Here is a 13051-nt window from a genome sequence, read left to right as displayed (position 1 = left end):
TAAATTATTAATTGTTGAATTTAGTGTTTTGAATGTAAATTAGTAATTTTTAAATTATATGTTTATGTTAATGTTTATAAGGCAAGCATCAAGTTGAAACTGGTTACAAAATATACCAAAAAAAAAGGGATTAATCAAGAGTAATTCTACGGTACCCCCCAAAAAAAGGGAGGGTATGGTACCCACTAGTAGGTAACCTACTACATCAGGTTATTTTTTTCTCACATTTGACGGTTCCATCCTCACATATGATATTTTTTTTCTCACATTTGGTTGTTCTCTTACTTTTTTTTCTCACATTTAACCGTTCTATTCTCACATTGTGCGGTTCCAACATCAGATATGAGACAGTTCTTTTGTCATATTGGGTGGTTTCCTTACTTTTTTCTCACACTTGACAGTTTCATCCTCACATTGTGCAGTTCCAACATCACATGTGACAGTTCTTTTCTCATATTTGGTGGTTCCCTTACTTTTTTCTCACATTTGACAGTGCAATCCTCACATTGTGTAGTTCCAACATCACATGTGATAATTTTTTCTCACATTGGGTGGTTCCCTTACTTTTTTCTCACACTTTACGGTTTTATCCTTACATTGTGCAGTTTCAACATCGCATATAACAGTTCTTTTCTCACATTTGGTGGTTCCCTTACTTTTTTCTCACATTTGACGGTTCCATCCTCACATTGTGCAGTTCCAACATCACATGTGACAATTTTTTCTCACATTTGGTGGTTCCCTTACTTTTTTTTTTCTCACATTTGACTGTTCCATCCTCATATTGTGCGGTTCCAACATCACATATGACAGTTCTTTTGTCACATTGAATGGTTCCCTTACTTTTTTTTCACACTTGACGGTTTCATCTTCACATTGTACAGTTCCAATATCACATGTGATAGTTATTTTCTCACATTTGGTGGTTCCCTTACTTTTTTCTCACACTTGACGGTTTTGTCCTCACATTGTGGAGTTCCAACATTACATGTAACAGTTCTTTTGTCACATTTGGTGGTTCCCTTACTCTATTTTTTTCACATTTGACGGTTCCATCCTCAGATTGTGTAATTCCAACATCACATGTGACAATTCTTTTGTCACATTAGGTGGTTCCTTTATTGTTTTCTCACACTTAACGGTTTCATCTTTATATTTTGCAATTCCAACATCACATGTGACAGTTCTTTTTTCACATTTGGTGGTTCCCTTACTTTTTTCTCACATTTGATGATTCCATCCTCACATTGTGCAGTTCCAACATTACATGTGACAGTTTGGTGGTTCCCTTACTTTTTTTCTTACATTTGACTGTTCCATCCTCACATTGTTCAATTTCAACATCACATTTGACAGTTCTTTTCTCACATTTGGTGGTTCCCTTATTTTTTTTCCTCACATTTGACGGTTCTATTATCACATTGTGCAATTCCAATATCACATTTGACAGTTCTATCGTCACATATAATGATTTCTTTTTCCACAAATTTGATGGTTTCATTATCATATTAAGTAGTACAAACATCGCATCTACAGTTCTTTTGTCACATGTGACAGTTTTTTTGTCACATTGGGTGGTTCCCTTACTTTTTTCTCACATTTGACGATTTCATCTTCACATTGTGCAATTTCAACATCACATGTGACAGTTCTTTTCTCACATATGGTGGTTCCCTTACATTTTTCTCACATTTGACGATTTCATCCTCACATTGTGTAGTTCTAACATCACATGTGACAGTTCTTTTCTCACATTTCTCCTTCCTCAATCATAGCTTCAACTACATCGTCCATATATTTTGCACCAACTCTAGGAGCTCTATTCCTCCCACACAAGATCTCAATGTCCTCCAATTGTCAATAACTTTGTTTTTATAAGCACATGCTTTTGTATTTTTCTAAGGAGAATAAAAAGAAGCAATGAGTTAAATAAAATAAATTAGGCAATAAAACAAAGGAAAGGGGAAAAAAAAAGCAGGACATTATGTGATGATTGTATTAGTGATAAACTTATGTAGAAATGAAAGACATTATGTATCTACAGATTTTTCTCAAAACAATCTTTAAACATGGACAAAACTTATTATAGCTTGAAAACTACAATACTAGGAAGTAGTTAGCACACGGCCATATACTTGAGTTAGCCTTGGAAAGTCATTCAGTAGAACAAACATCACATATGACCCCCTCTCAGCCATTTATTTTAAAATATTTTGAAATTTTAAATTTCATATTTTGCACAAGTGATACATAAACTGATGTAATTTTTTATTTTATTTTATGTTTTGCATTGATTTGGCAAATTTTGGGTGTCATAATATTTTTTCTCTCTTGATCTGAATGCTATATGAAACCATTTTTTCCACAAGTTCATATACGAAAGGATAAATAATTCATTAGTTCTATTTGTATATGCCATAGATGGTCCAAAGAAAACGTACCACCACTTGCACTTGGAGCTAAATATAGTGTTTTTTACCTCATAATAACGATAACGTGAAATGATATACAACCCAGTTTCATGCACTACAAACAGGTCTCTTGTTGTAAAGTATCTAAAGGAAGCTTTCAGCCAAAAAAAAAGTGTATCTAAAGGAAGTTGAGGAACTACAAAGAAATCCATTATAAGTATCTTGACTTCCACTTACTCTGCTACTTGCTCATCATAAGAAGGAAAAAATTCATTTACAAAGAAATCCACTACAATGTTTTTCTTCACATCTATATTTGAATACCATCATGGCAATAATTGAAAAAGAGAATCAACTGCATCTTGCAATTGGTCTACATGTCTGGATTATTCATTCCTAAGTTTTGAACATGGCAACTTCTAACTTGTAGGAATTTCTTATTGTCCTTTTTGCAGCTCAAGTGGTAACTAAAGTATCTTGCATTTACATGGTATAACTATCAACGCTTAGAAGAATGAGATGTTCATAAGAGCACACCTCATTGAATAGAGAATTCTGGTAGTTTTCTGCATATCAAAGGGGAATTTATCAAATAAAGCATATAATAAAGACATTATGACTAAAGTGATAAACACATAAGGAACACAAGAGTTAAAAATAAATTAATGTCCTTAAAATTTATAACAAAATATTGATAAGTTTTTGATAAGGTCCAACTCAAAGATTCATGCCTTTTGACAGCAAGTTTTTTTCCAACTAATTTGTTTATTTATTTTTTTGATAAGTAATTTTATTGAAAAGTTCAACTAATTTATTATGTAGTTTCTTTTATAGGTAAGTTCTACACGCCTCTAAAGAGCACCAAGTCAAGCACATTTGTGCTACACCATATTTCCAAAGGTCACAGGTTTAGCGTATTGTAACTAAAAGGCTACTATAATGGTTTATAAAAAAAATTTGTGATCCACAGTGGCTTAACAATAGGTTCTTGCTCTTCAAATTAGTGACTTAACCATTGTCCTTCCTAAAGATCAAATATTTACAATATTTTAATAGTTGCAAGTCAGAACTATTGCAGCCTAAATTTAAGAGTTAGCCATGGAGTACCAGGGCCATTAAGTTCAAAGCAATTTTTTAACACTTTGCACGATGAAAGTACCATTGAGAACTCCAGGAAATGAAGAAAGGTATCAACTTTTGGAGGTACAATGATATTAATTATTTCAACCAGATTTAAGACAAAAATTTCATGTATCAAGTATTTTCATGTTAATAAATAATAAAAAATGAAAAGTAACAACAACAAATGAAGACAAAATTTGATGTATCTTATTTATACCTTTAAACTTGTGAACCAGATCAATACCGTCGACAACCCAAATTCGTGAATCTGCAGATGTGATGAGAACTTTTGATGAACTACCTAGAGCAAACTGTTTAGATAAACTGATCAGCAACTGAAAAGTATCAACCAAACTTGTCTCTCAAAGTAGGCATACAAACCATCTTTACAAGTGAAAATCAGCTGAACAAGGAGAGAGTAAAATAGAACAAAATCGGCAAGTTAATTGTAGTTGAATTTATAATAATCTCATAAAAAGTACAAGAAGGTAGAGCCACCAGATTACCTAGAAACCAGAGATTTTCTTGTGATGAGATTTCTTCTTCTTGTTCTAAAGATTGATTTGGCTTTTTTATTGCAACTTATTCTCTGAAAGTATGAACAGATAAAGAAGTTATTAATAGTTAGTGCACAAAAAACTTGACTAAACCAACCATGCACACACAGAGAGCTTTCTAAACTAGTACTAGATGTATTGTATAAACGGCAACTCCCCTTGTGTGAGCCAACTAGTGCACCCTTCAGAAACCAACAAATTTCTTAAGCCAATTGAACTTTAGTCTTTGATATCAACAGTATTCATGATACCAATTTAGTGTAGAAGTCACCTGACTGTATTGGCAAACAGAGCAACTATTACTTCCATTTAATGAGAGGTAAATCTCAAGGATATAAACCTCAAGAGTTCTTTTGCATTCTGCATAATTGTCCTCATATTCTGAAGTCCTAGATGAAAATTACAATGCAAACATTGTTGTACCCATTAATATAATATTTATTGCAAAAATGCAAACTATTTAAGTTCTCTACTTTTATGAATTAAAACATCATTTTTTCTTCTTTTTTTTGCTGAATTACTGTGTCTGTTAGGAGTTAGGACAGCTTGTTTCTATTTTTTTATGGAAGAAAGATGTTGTAATTCTCTAGAATTATTACTACTTTCATACCAAGGTTCCATAAGTTCTTATTTTGACTATTTATTATCATTTTCAAAGGTTTACATATGGAAACTATGATGATGATGATCATAATAGTCATCATGATAGTTTCCACGTGTAGACCTTTGGACCAATAAAGGCTATTTCTTAAAAACACTAAGAACACGAGTAAATCGTTAACATAGAATACTAGACATGATTTTCTTTCTTTTTCAGAAGAACTAAGACATTATCCTCAGGCTCAAATGCAAAGCTCAGCCAAGCATGGCAAAGCATAGCTATTGCCATGACAAGAAGCCAACCGAATCCAAACACATCAAAAACATTACAATGGCCTATTAAATAACTAAGGAAAGGAAACATTATGCATAGAGGAAAAAAAATATTAAATAAATAAACAAAAGCCCTTTCTGGCATTTTTACAAACATGTAAATGCATAAGCACTCTTAAAAAAAATAAAATAAAAAAATAAAAACCCAAACTTTAAATGCAAAAAATTCCTCCATCCTGAATCCTATTTACTAACTCAATCACAATTCAACATTATCTTCTCACATCATAAAATCCAAGAAAATCAAAAGAAGAAAGAGAGGAAAAGAACCTTATGGCATGTCAAATATCAATTACATGGCATAAATTTCTATTATTAATTGAATTGAAAAAACCAAAGAAATTTTTTTCCCCAAACAGATACATGACCTACAAAGAATTAAAGAACCCATATTTTGCCAATCTAGAGGTAGGGATCTAGACTAAGAAATACCAACCTGAGGATGGTTAGAGTCGGAAATTTCTTTTGCTGGATATGGATTTGTTTTCTTGAAGAACGATTTTTTTGCCATGAAAATCACTGCTTGATCTCAGATCCTATGATTTCTCCTCACTCAGCAGGGCAAGAAACGACAGAATCGTATTGTAGAGATGAATTACCTGCAACAACCTATCTCTATCTTCAAGCCGCTTCTGATTTGCAGATCGGAAACCTTTGTAAAATTTTGTAGCTTTTTCTATCATACCTAGAATGATAGAAAAACAGGAATATAATGTGACCATGAATATAAGGGAGTGGAGTGAACGCAAGAGCAAAATCTGAGAGAGGAAGAAGAAAGAATCGGAGAACCAAAGGAACAAGAAGAGAACGCAAGAGAAAGAGAAAAGGCTGAGATAGGAACCATCTTAATTTTTTTTAGTTTATATACACTGACCTACTTTACCAGTAACAGGTTTCCATTAAAATTAAATGAATGGCCAGGATTGAAACAATGAAAAATTAATGGTTAGGATTAGGGAGGGTACCGTACCCCCCAAAACAAATAGGGGGTACAGTAGAATGACCCATCTATTATCAAATAAGTAAATGGTGACTTATACTGTCTTGTACTTGCCTCGAAACTATTACATTCAAAGATACGTTCATAAATGAAAATTTAGAAAAAAAATTATATAAGGTTAGCATGGTTTGAATGGAATGTGAAAACTTACCCTGGTAAACTGAAATATATATGAAATATTATTTGTGTTATACAATTTGCTGAACATTAATTGTAGATTTTGTAAGATTCCAATTACAATAAATTTGGAATTATATCCCCACTAGGTATAGATCTTCAACGGAAACAGAGCACTTTTTTTTTTGAAATGAAGAATCAACTCAAGTTCGAGATGTTATTATGATCAGTTGAAAAATGTGAATGATAATATAACATAAAGACCGTCATTTTTTATATATAAAAAAGTGATATTCTACAAGAAAATATTATACACACACAAAAATTTAACATTCATCAATCTAAACTAAAATAGATAGAAAAAATATATAAAGATAAAATAAAATTAGTTTTAATTGATAAGCAAGTGTGACCACAAAAACTAGTTGACAAAATAGCATTGAAAAAAAAACTTTAATATCATTTTTAAGACTTAATACATTTGTTCATCTTTATGAATTTTTTATTAAAACTGTTAGGTTCTAAAGACTTACGATTTTATGTATTTAGAACTCTAATGTGTATTGTTGGCAAACCCTGATCAAAACAAGATGTTTAGTCGTGTTTAGACTTGCTCAAAGTTGGTTCATTTATGTAAAGTTGGAATAAGCTGATGCAGGAACCATTTAAGCTTCTCGGCCTGGTTCGATCGATCGAAGCTTAGTTTCGATCAATCGAAAATCGGGTCAAAGGCGTTTTCTGCAGAATTCCAACTTAGCCCTAGTTGTGTTTTAAAACGTTTAGGGTTTTCTAATTTGCCCTAGGTATAAAAGGCAAACCCTAGCCACGTTTTAGTGTTGCTCATATTGCTGTTTGTGTAAATCTCTTGTGAGATCTGTGAGGAGCTTTCCTTTACACAAGCTTAGGATTATCAAGAATGAGATTTCTTCAAGAGCTTGATGATCGTTCAGTTACTGCCATAAGAACTTAAAGAAATACAAGTGGGTGTGCTTGTACTTGCTGGAGAATCCAAGAAAGAAGGAATCCGTGGTTTCGGAGTTTGCACGTGGTTGTGTCAATAAGTTTCTATTGGTGGGTAGCAATAGGATGTTAGTGGTCTAAGTCCTGTTGAACAATTTTGATTCTTTTATAGTGGATTCAGGTTTATCTTGAGGATAGCTAGGTTAAATTCTCCCCAGGTTTTTACCAGTTTGGTTTCCTGGGTGATCATATCATTGTGTTATTTATTTTTCCGCTGCTTTGCATAATATAATTGTTTTGATTGTGATAACCTAGATTAGTTAATTTGGAATAAGTAACAACTTGGCTAATTACCTAGGTTAAGCCAATTGTGTTTTTAAGGGGTCTAAAAACTATCAAGTGGTATCAGAGTAGGTTGCTCTCTTGTTATTGATCTTTTGATCACTGAGCTGATCCTTGACCCTTGTTGTCATGAAACACGGACATTCTCTTGTTATTCCTCCTCACTTTGATGGGAATAAATATGCTTATTGGAAAGTAAGGATAAAAGCATTCTTGAAATCAATTGATGAGAGAGTCTGGAACTCCGTCGAATACGGATGGGAGAAGCCCACTACTCCTGTTAGTGAGTGGCGAACTTCTCAAAAAGAAGCAACCGCGTTTAATAGCAAAACTATGAATGCTATCTTTAACGTTATTTTTATGGAGGAATTTAAGAGAATCTCTAATGTTGAGGTTGCTCATACTGCTTGGAATATCCTCCAAACTATGCACGAAGGCACAAAAGCTATCAAAATCAACAAATTACACCAGTTAACTTCTAAATTTGAAAACATTAGGATGTCTGATGATGAATCTTTTGATGAATTCTATACTAAACTTAATAATATTTTTAATTCTGCATATGACTTGGGCGAAATCTATGATCAACCTAAAATTGTTAGGAAGATTCTTAGATCTTTGACTGAAGATTTTAGACCCAAGGTGACTGCCATCACTGAGAGTAAGGATGTGAACTCCATCCCTGTTGATGAACTTGTAGGATCTCTTCAATCCTATGAGTTGGACCTACCTAAGACTAGCAAATCCAAATCAATGGCTCTTAAATCAGTTGATGATGTTGATGTTGGTGGATTTGATGATGAGCTCTCTATTACAGAGATTGCTTACCTTGCCAAGAATTTTATGAATTTCCTTAGAAACAACAACAGAAAGGCAAAAGATAAGAACACTGCTGAACCTAGAAACTTTAGGAAGAATGATCCCACTAAGGTTAACAACACTGATAAACCTAGAGAAAAAGTAGGTCAATCTTCTAATCATTCTATGGGTCCCCAGTGTTTTGGATGTCAAGGGTATGGTCACATAAAATCTGAATGTCCTACCTACTTGAAGTCTAAGGGTAAGGCTATGGTTGTAACCCTTCGTGATGGTGAAGTTTCTGATGATGAGTCTGGTTGTGACGAGGATGGAAACTTCATTGCTTTCACTACTACTATTGTAGTCAATGAAAGCATATCTGCTGAAGAGAACCCTTCTGATGGGGAACTCTCTGAGGACGCAAATCTTCAAGAAGCCTATAATAAACTTTGCAAAGTTACTGCAAATGATGTTATGAATGTTGAATTAGGCTTGAAAAAAATTGCATCTCTTAAGCTTGATAAGAAAAATTTGCTTATTAAACTGTTTGATGCTAATGAACTTTTGAATAATGTGAAGACTGAGAACATGCCTTTAATTGATAAAGTTAAGAATTTGGAACATGAGCTTTCTGTTGTAAGAGAACAATTTAATAGGTCTGCTAGTTCCAAACTTGATCATATGCTAAGTGTTCAAAAGTCTCCTTCTGACAAAACTGGGTTAGGTTTTGTAGAAAGTATCACTGTGTCTGCTCCCAATTCCACTGTCTTTGTTCCATCATCTTCTTCTGAACCCATTTGTGAGTGAGGTTATGAGTGAGGTTGTCAAGCCCTTAGAAGTTACACCTCCTAGGAAGATTAGGGTTGATCTGAAAGAGTCTAAACCTAAGCAACCTACCCTTTCTAAGGACAAGTCACATAATAAGCCTGCATGGGTTTGTCATTTTTGTTGAAAGTCTGGACACATTCGTCCAAACTGTTACAAGCTACAAGCTGCTAAGAGAGCAAACAAACCAAAAGTACATGTGCCTCAAGCACAAGATCCTACGGTACTCATTGGTGAATTGGTAAAAACTCTAAACCTTTATTCTAATCCAGGAGTTGGTAATCATTCCCATGTGAATAAGAACTCCAATGCTTATGCTGCATCTAAAAAGTTTTGGATGCAAAATACTCAATCTAATTGAGTCTTTCTGATATGGTCCTTGTGCTTCATCGCTATTCTTTGTGACCATTGTTCTTTGTTTTTTTTTTTTTTTTTTTTTTTTTTTTTTTTTTTTTGTCTAGGATTTGCATTGCATAACATTCATGCATTTCATTCTAGATGGTTTTTGTTTATTTATTTTTTAAATAAATAAAAAAAAGGAAAAAACGAACCAAATTATGTTTTGCACTATTTTCTTAGTTTTTGAAAACAAGGTTGGTCAATTTATTTTCACATAACATGTCTTTTGTACCTTGTTTAGCTTTGATGAGCTTACTTATTGCACTTTACCAGTTGAAACTTTGTAGTGCATGTTGTGTGGGAAATATGTTTATGGTTTTGATCACTTTGTCTTGATCTTGAAGTCACTTATCTTTAACTGACGGACTTGAACCTTTAGAGAAAGGTATAAATAACCATCTCACCACTGTTCACTAGCCAATCATGATCACCTTAGTGCATATCGTAAGATTTTGTACTCGAGAAAGTGTAGCACATGCACAAAAGGAACATAAGGTGTAGCCTCGGTTTAATTGCTAAAATTAGTGTGTACATTATTGGACTTAATGTTAAATCTATCAAATAAAATTGGTGTGAACATTATCCCAGCTATTTTTAATAAGTTTCTGAATAATTAAAATTTGTGTGTACAATATGAGGCAAAATCAAGAAACTTACATGATTGCAAACTTATGATCTAGGAGGTGTGGGAGTTATATGATGTAACTCTTTTGGTAATAGTCTCTTTCAAATTCTATGTGATGAATTTTGTAGACTTTATGTTTAATTGCTATACTCATATCACCTCACATGTATCTCAAGTTTTTACTAGTTGCACACACTACACAAGTTACTCTTTACTAAACATTGTACATGTTATTATGTGTGTCTTTGGTCTGACCAACCAAGTTTGCAAATACTTTTGAGTTTTATGCAAAACTGATTGATGATTGAAAATTTATGGAGAATGTAAGAAATTTTAACTTTGGGAAAATTTGGCTTAAATCTTTGATTTTTGAAACACATTTCATCACATACTCATGCATTTTGTTCATCAATTTTAATGCTTTGAGATGTTCCTAAATTTTTTTTCAAAAACTGTGTTTTTCCTCAAAATTTTGTGAGCCTCTGTTTGTTTCGAATGATCCAATCTGTTTTTTCGATCAATTGAAATTATTTTGAAATTGTTTGAAATTTTTTTAAAAAAGCCTTTGTCTGTTTCGATCAATTGAAACTCGTGAATCAGGTTTTTAAAAAATCAGTTTTGACTTGTTCAAACCATCTTTTTCAAAACTTTTCAAAACTTTTTCTCTCTCCGACTTGGCAAGGCTCCACAAGGATTTTTTTTGTCGTTTTCCTCCAAATTTCTTGCTAGGTTTCTCTCTCCATAAGCCGGTATGTCCATATTACCCTTCCTTTTGCATTGTTCTTCATGATTTCATGCATTATTTCATGGTTTTTGGGTAAATTTTCGGACTATGCATAATTTGGGATTTTTGATGAATCAAACCTTATTTTGTGAATTTGATCAATGGGTTTTGTTGCTATATTGATATATTCATGATCTATGTTGGCTAATTTGATCAATTTGGGGATTTGTGAAAAATTAAAAATTCTAGGGCTTGTATTGAACCCGAATTGGGGATTTTGTTCAAATTGGTTTCAATTGATGAAATTGGCTTGTTGAATTGATGTAATTGATCATTCTTTTATGTAATCTATCTTGTGTGATGATCAATTGGTCAATTTTTACAAATTGAACAAGTGGTTTTTCAAATTTTTTGGGGTTTTTATTAGAAACTCTATGCTCAAGCCAATTTTGTGAACTTGAACTTAATTTGAACTTAATTTCACTGCATTAGTGCATGCATCATGTCATTTAATCTATTCATGCATCATATAGATTTTTGTTCTATATTTTTTTTGTGCTAACTTGCAGTTTGCCCTTGGTTTTTGTTTTTCTTTCGCTTTGTGTCTTTGCCTTTTTTCTAGCACCATGCCTAGGAAGACTAGAGCCCATAGGACCCCCTCCACTTCGTCTGAGTCTCCCTCTAGGAGTGAGGTGTTTAGGAATGACAAAAGCAGAGAGGTTTATGGGAAGCTGAACTGTAAGCGTAAGATTTGGGCTAAGCGTTCTGTGGTTTTAGATGAGGTTGATTCGGCCATTAGGGCAAACCTTGAGTCTAGAGGTTGGTTGTCCCTGTTAGAGATAGATCATCCACCCCCGACCGCCTTGATTAGAGAGTTCTTTTCGAATCTCTCTTGTCACGTCTATGATTCCAACACCCTTATTAGGAGTTGGATACGAGGTGTTGAGTTCACCATTACTCCTCGGGTAGTGGTTGATGCTCTTGGGGTTCCGATCGTTAGGGAGCCTGTCTATCCCTATGAGAAGTCACCACCCTTAGATGACGTCATGTCATACATCACTGGGTTGTCTATCCAGTGGGATTCTGATCCTCAATTCATGTCTGCTGAGCTTACTGAGACTGCCTATCTTTTCTTTAGGATAACGTGTCATTCTTTGTGGCCTATTTCTCATCTCCATACCATCCCTCTTGAGCGATGTGTGTTTTTGTACGCTTTTGTTTCTGGTGCGTCTATCAGCTTTCTTCATCTGTTTCTTCGTTCTTTGAACGAAGTTCATAGGAGTTCTGCCGTAGTGCATGCTCTTATTCATCATATTTTCATTCATAAGATTTTGTTGTTTCTTGGTCTAGATGGTTTCCCTTCTGGTGAGCTCGTTCATGTTGTAGCTCCCATAGGTGCCACCTTCCTTAGGCAGAGGGCTGCTCACTTGAGAGTTGGTCCTACGCGTACTAGAGGTGCGTCATCTGGTGTTGTTCCCCATCCTCCCTCTTCTACAGGTGCTAATACGGCTGAGGCGTTTGGTGCTGCTGCTACTGATGTTGATGTTGCTCCACCGACTACTTCGGATGATTCAGACATTCGACGTATGTTGGATCATGTCTTGACCGTTCAGGCGGCTCATGGAAAGATTTTGGTGGACGTGCTCGATGAGATCCGTGCTTTGCGTGTAGAGTTGGCATAGTTTCGACGATCTCCACTGCCACCTCCTTTTGATGATGGCTTTTGATATATTGACCTTTGGCATTCCGTCACAAAAAGGGGGAGTACATATTTGAACTTGTAGAGTTTTTGTTTTCAGGGGGAGAGCATTTTTGGTTGGTTAGAGCTTGTGGAATTTAGATTGTATCTAGGTGCTTCACATTGTATTTTATCTTTTTAGCTCTTGCCATACTTTTGTTGGGCTATTCATGTTAGGAGGAGATACTTTTATTGCCTTATATGTTTCTTGTTTCAACTGCTTATTAATTTATATTTATGAGTTATTCATTGATATATGTCTTTATTGTGTGTTGGTTGATATCAAGAATTTATTTTGTTTACTTGTATTTTCCACACATGCGATTATGCATTTTGTTTAGTGTTTCAAGAAATATACAGGTTGATTCAATTGAACTGCTGTCTACACTTGCAACTGATAGATAATAATTAGGATTGGATTTGCTTTTATGAGTATTATTTTTGTAAAGGGCTTTTCTTTGTAAACTTTGAGCTTTTAGTTGTGTTTTGTCATGGATTAC

General features: G+C 34.1%; 1 long non-coding RNA gene across 2 annotated transcripts; it reads right to left on the bottom strand.

Annotated features, from left to right (window-relative positions):
- Positions 1–1766: 1766 nt before the first annotated feature.
- Positions 1767–5916, bottom strand: LOC115992819. 2 transcript variants are annotated; one of them, XR_004092677.1, is made up of 5 exons: positions 5460–5916; positions 4040–4122; positions 3751–3936; positions 2949–2977; positions 1767–1898 (listed from the first exon to the last, which is right to left on the bottom strand). It is a non-coding gene; the product is annotated as an uncharacterized LOC115992819 (long non-coding RNA). The 2 variants fall into 2 exon arrangements; XR_004092676.1 differs by lacking the exon at positions 1767–1898 and having other exon boundaries at positions 3751–3844; positions 5460–5913.
- Between the last annotated feature and the right edge of the window lie 7135 nt (positions 5917–13051).

The sequence above is a fragment of the Quercus lobata genome, chromosome 5, assembly GCF_001633185.2.
Source record: "Quercus lobata isolate SW786 chromosome 5, ValleyOak3.0 Primary Assembly, whole genome shotgun sequence".
In the NCBI taxonomy this organism is placed as follows: domain Eukaryota; kingdom Viridiplantae; phylum Streptophyta; class Magnoliopsida; order Fagales; family Fagaceae; genus Quercus; species Quercus lobata.
Note: the sequence above shows the minus strand (reverse complement) of the source record. Positions and strands in the feature narration are given on the sequence as shown.